Raw genomic sequence first — 5552 nt, forward strand, 5'->3', positions numbered from 1 at the left:
TTTTCCATGTAGAGTATCATGTCATCTACAAAGAGTGAAATTTTTACCTCCTCCTTCTGATTTAGATATATTTTATTTTTTGTTGTTTTGACTCGTTGAATAAAAGTGGTGTTGAATAAAAGGTGAATGGACATTCCTATCTTGTTCCTGACTGTAGAGAAAAGCTCTCAATTTTTCCCCAATTTAGGATAATGTCTGCTATGGATTTTTCATATATGGCTTTGTTATGTTGAGATATATTCCCTTTAAACCTACTTTGTTGAGCATTATTCATCATGAATGGATGTTATACTTTGTCAAATGCTTTTTCTGTATCTACTGAAATGAACAAGTGGTTCTTATCCTTTCTTTTATTAGTGTGATATATCACACTGATTGATTTATGAATATTGAACAACAATTGCCACCCAAGAGTATATCCCACTTGATTGTGGTGAAAGATTTTTTTAAAATAATTTTTATTTATTTCTGAGAGAGAGAGAGATAGGAAGAGAGAGAGACAGCGTGAGCAGGGGAGGGTCAGAGAGAGAGAAGGAGACAGAATTCGAAGCAGGCTCCAGGCTCTGAGCTAGCTGTCAGCACAGAGACTGACACGGGGCTTGAACCCATGAACCGTGAGATCATGACCTGAGCCGAAGTCAGACGCTAAACCAACTGAGCCACCCAGGTGCCCCAAGACTTTTTAATGTATTGTTGGATTTGGTTTGCTACTATTTTGCTGAGGATTTTTACATCTATATTCATCAAAGATATTGACCTGCAGTTCTCTTTTACTGTTGTGTCTTTATCTGATTTTGCTATCAGGGTAATAGTGCCATAGAATGGATTTGGAAGCTTTCCTTCCTCTCCTATTTTTTGCAATAGTTTGAGAATAGATGTTAATCTTTAAATGTTTGGTAGAATTCATCTGTGAAACCCGTCTGGTCTTGGACTTTTATTTGTTGACTTTTTGGTTACTAATTCAAGTTCTTTGCTGGTTATCAGTCTGATAAAATTTTCCATTTCTTCCTGTTTCAGTGTTGGTAATTTAAATGTTTCTAGGAACCCATTTCTTCTAGATTGTCCCATTTGTTGACATATAGTTTTTCATACTATTCTGCTATAATCCTTTGTATTTCCATCATGTTAGTTGTTCTTTTTCCTCTTTCATTTGTGATTTTATGATTTTATTCATTTGGATCCTCTCTCTCGCTCTCTCTCTCTCTCTCTCCTCTCTCTCTCATTAAATCTGGCTAGAAGTTTATCAATTTTATTATTTTTTTCAAATAACCAATTTTGGTTTCATTGATCTGTTCTACTGTTTTTCTTAGGTTTATATCATTTATTTCTCCTCTGATCTTTGTTATTTCCTTCCTTGTGGTGGTTTTAGGTTTTATGTTTTGTTTTTCCTAGCTCCATTAGGTGTAAGGTTAGGTTGTTCATTGGACCATTGTGTTTTCATTTACATTTTCGTGTATTTTTTAATTTCTTAATTTATTTTTCAATTAACCATACATTGTTTAGTAGCACGTTATTTAACCACCATATATTTGTGTCCTTTCCAAGTTTTTTCAAGTGGTTGATTTCTAGTTTCGTAACATGTGGTCAGAAAGGTGCACAGTATGATTTTCATTTTCTTGAGCTCTTTGAGGCCTATTTTGTGGCCTAATATGTGATCTATTCTGAAGAGTATTTCATATGCACTTGAAAAGAATGTGTATTCTGCTGTTTTGGGTTGGAATATCCTGAATATGTCTGTTCAGTCTATCTGGTTCAATGTATTTTTCAAAGTCATCTTTTTCCTTGTTTATTTTCTATTTAGATGATCTGCCCATTGATATAAGTGGGGTATAAAAGTCCCCCACTATCCTTGTATTATTATTGATTAGTTTATGTTTGTTATTAATTGTTTTATGTATTTAGGTGCTCCTATGTTGGTGCATAAATTATTATATCTTCTTGTTGGATTGTCCCTTTTATGATTTTATACTGTCCTTCCTTGTCTCTTGTTACAGTAGTTGTCTTAAAGTCTAATTGTCTGATATGTGTATTCTTACTCAAGCTTTCTTTTGAAACACATTTGCATGATAAATCTTTCCCCATCACCTCACTTTCAATCTGCAGGTGACTTTAGGTCTAAAATGAATCTGTTATAGGCCACATATAGATGGGTTTTGCTTTCTTATCCATTCTGACACCCTTTATCTTTTGACTGAAGCATTTAGTGCATTTACATTCAAAGTAATTATTGATACGTATATACTTATTGCCATTTTAATCCTTTTTAGTGGTTGTTTCTAGAGGCTTTCTCTGATCCTTTCTTGTCTTTATATCATATTTGATTTTTTTCCCTGATTTTCTTTAGAGATATATTTGAATTCTTTTAATGTTTATTATTGAGAGAAAGAGAGAGAGAGATTGGGAGTGCAAATGGGGCAAGGAAAAGGTGAGGATGGGGAGACACAGAATCTATAACAAGCTCCAAGCTTTAAGCTGTCAGCCTGAGCCTGATGTGGGGGTCCAAATCTCGAACTGTGAGATCATGACCTGGGCGTAACCAAAGGAACCATCCAGGTGCCCCTCTTTAGTAATATATTTGGATTTCTTTCTCTTCATTCTTTGCAGTAGTTTTTGATATATGGTTACCATTAAGTTTGTATGTGACCTCTTCTGCATATAGCAGTCTATATTAAATTGATGGTTATTTAAATTTGAACACATCCTGTCTTCCCTCATCTCTACATTTTAGGTATGCTTTATTATATTTTATATCCTTTTTTTGTAAGTTCCTTGACTGATATTTTTGTAGAAATATTCATTTTTATTGCTTTTGTGTTTCCTACCTTTATACTGTAACTTTTGGTATCTCCTTTTCACTCAAATATTCCCCTTTAATACTTGCAGGGCTACGTTAGTGGTTATGAACTCCTTTGGTTATTGTTTATCTGGGAAACTTTATCTCTCTTTCTATTCTGAATGATAGCCTTGCCACATAGTATTCTTGGCTGCAGATTTTTACCATTGAACATTTTGAATATATCATAACACTCCCTTCTGGCTTACCGAGTTTCTACTGAAAAATCTCCTCCTAGTCTTATGGATTTTCCCTTGTAAGATAATGACTTCTTTTGTCTTGTTGCTTAAACTTTTTCTTTATCACTGACTATATTTTGCAAATTTAATTATAATATGTCTTGTGTGGGCCTGCTTTTTGTGATTTTGATGAGAGTTCTCTGTGCCTTCTGGATCTGGATATTTGTTTTCTTCTCCAGATTAGGGAAGTTTTCAGCTATTATTTGTTCAAATAAATTTTTTGCCCCCTTTTCTCTCTTTTCTTCTAATAGGACTCATATTATGAATATTATGTTTGATAGAGTCACTGAGTTTCCTAAATCTATTCTTGTTTAGCATAATTCTTCTTTCTTTTGTTCAGCTTCATTGCTTCCCATTATTTTGTCTTCTAGTTCATTAATTCATTTTTCTGCTTCTTCCAGTCTGCTGTTTATTGAATCAAGCATTTTTCTAATCTCATTTATTTCATACTTCATCTCTCTCTCTCTCTCTCTCTCTCTTTTTTTCTCTCTCATAAGTTATTTAATTAGATTCTTTGTAAGAAATTTAGAACACCAATTTGTAAGGATAAACTCCTTATGTGAGGAAAAAACACATAGCAGAGTCAGCCCTGAAGCTGAGGAACAGCTTTAATTTTTCAGCATGTCAGGGGCTGGCTCTGGCCGGGGTCCAGAGGTCCCTGAAGGATGGATGGTGTCGGCGAGGGAAGGATGAGAGAGCCATGAGAATCTTTCTGATCACCAGGCAGGCATCTCCGCCCTGACTGGGGCTCAACTTTATTTTATAATTAAGTGTTTGGGGGATGGCACAGAAGTGGCATTTGCCTTAGACAATGATTTCTGATGACAAAATTCTTTGATATGTAAGAATTTACCAGAACATAGATTTGTAGAAGACTCCTGCATAACCTTTATCAATAGTGATTGAGGTAGGGGATTTAGATGCTTATCCTATGGGGAAGAAAGGTAACTTTAGCATACAAGACAATGTTTTTAGCATAAAAAGGGTGAAGTTACTTCTTTGTGAGCAGGGGTCAAACAGGTCTTTCAGGAAACACCTTTGTTCCCATAATCACAAAAGAAGAAGTTCCTCAATAGGTTCCTTCACAGGGAACAATCAGCATATTCAGGGCCAGGATAAGTCATTCACAAATGCATTGAGGGGCCAGCACTCCAAGTAGAAACAATTGGGTGGGGGTGGATATCTGTCCTTAACTCTAAATTAGGGTCTTTGTCTCAGGGCCAGACTCAATTGTAACTCGTGTTCTTAGCCCCCCCTTATTATGTAAGTGTTGGATCTGCAAGGCCCATAGGAAGAGCCTTTGACAATCATCCACAATGCTTTCATGTGACTGTCATCCAGCCGAGGCCCGGTGTGGCTCCCAACATCAGCAGAATTTGCAAGTCTACAGTTTTCTGATCAACTTTGTGCTGCTCTGTAATCTCATATTCCTCTTTCTCTTTGTTGCAGACCCACCTTCTTAGTTTCTGGCTTTATGCAGCTTCTTCTTGAAATAAACATCAGTGAGGTGTTTTGGGATTTTCACAAAGCTGTTATCAATTTTGGCAGAGGTGCCAATGACAAATTTCTGGTGTGTTCTATACAGAGGAACTCAATGGAGAGCCAGATGTCCAGTCACAGGCACCAAGCCACTGCTCAGTTGCTTCATGGAAACCACACTCTTGTCTCCATCCAGTGAGGATGATCAAAATGGTCCCAGGAATTATACTAGCTTGCAGTTTTCTTACACGCTGACTGAAAGGATTTTTGCTGTGGCTCAAGAGCTTTTGAGTCACATCTTAAGTAGGATAAACCCTAAGCATATTGCATAGCTTACCACTCGGGTACTACCATTCTTATCACCACCAACTTGTTTTGTGACAGTAGCAGGAACTTTCTCCTCCTTTTTCTTTTCAACTATGGATTTAGTTGCTGAATACATTTTCTTGTACATAGCCTCTCTGGAATATATACCTGATCAAGAATATCTGCCAATTCCTCTGTCTAGAACAGGGTTTTGGCTGCAGTAAGACCTTCCCTTCTTTGGCATTTTAGCCTTAAAGTTACCCTTCTTAACCTTTCCACCAGCATCAGGCTTCTTGACTTCAGGTTTCTTCTCCTTAGTATCTGGGTTCTGAGCTTTTTCACCCCCCATCCTCTTTGCGCCCCACCATAAACCCAAGTGAGAGAAATGAAACATCTGGGAAGCCTCTCAGTTTGTCCCAATATTATCTGACTTCTGCAGGTGTCCACTTGATACCCTCCTCATTTTGATGGTGAAGGATTAGAGGTCCTGAAATGAGACTTGCAGAGAGCCCCACCATTCTTGCCTTGCAAAATGGGAAGGCATACTCTATTCCTGATCGATTCTTTTTCACCTCTTTTATCTCTAAGGGTCTCACTGATGTCTTCTATTCTTTTCTCAAGTCCAATGAGTATCCTTCTGATCATTACTTTAAATTCTATATCAGGCATGTTATATCTGAATTACTTAGATCCCT

At 36.8% G+C, this 5552-nt stretch overlaps 1 pseudogene; it reads right to left on the reverse strand.

The window, feature by feature from the left end:
• Nucleotides 1–3597: 3597 nt before the first annotated feature.
• LOC120219726 lies at nt 3598–5206 on the reverse strand (annotated as a pseudogene).
• Between the last annotated feature and the right edge of the window lie 346 nt (nt 5207–5552).

The sequence above is a fragment of the Hyaena hyaena genome, unplaced genomic scaffold, assembly GCF_003009895.1.
Source record: "Hyaena hyaena isolate Hyena2069 unplaced genomic scaffold, ASM300989v1 scaffold_644, whole genome shotgun sequence".
NCBI classification, from domain to species: domain Eukaryota; kingdom Metazoa; phylum Chordata; class Mammalia; order Carnivora; family Hyaenidae; genus Hyaena; species Hyaena hyaena.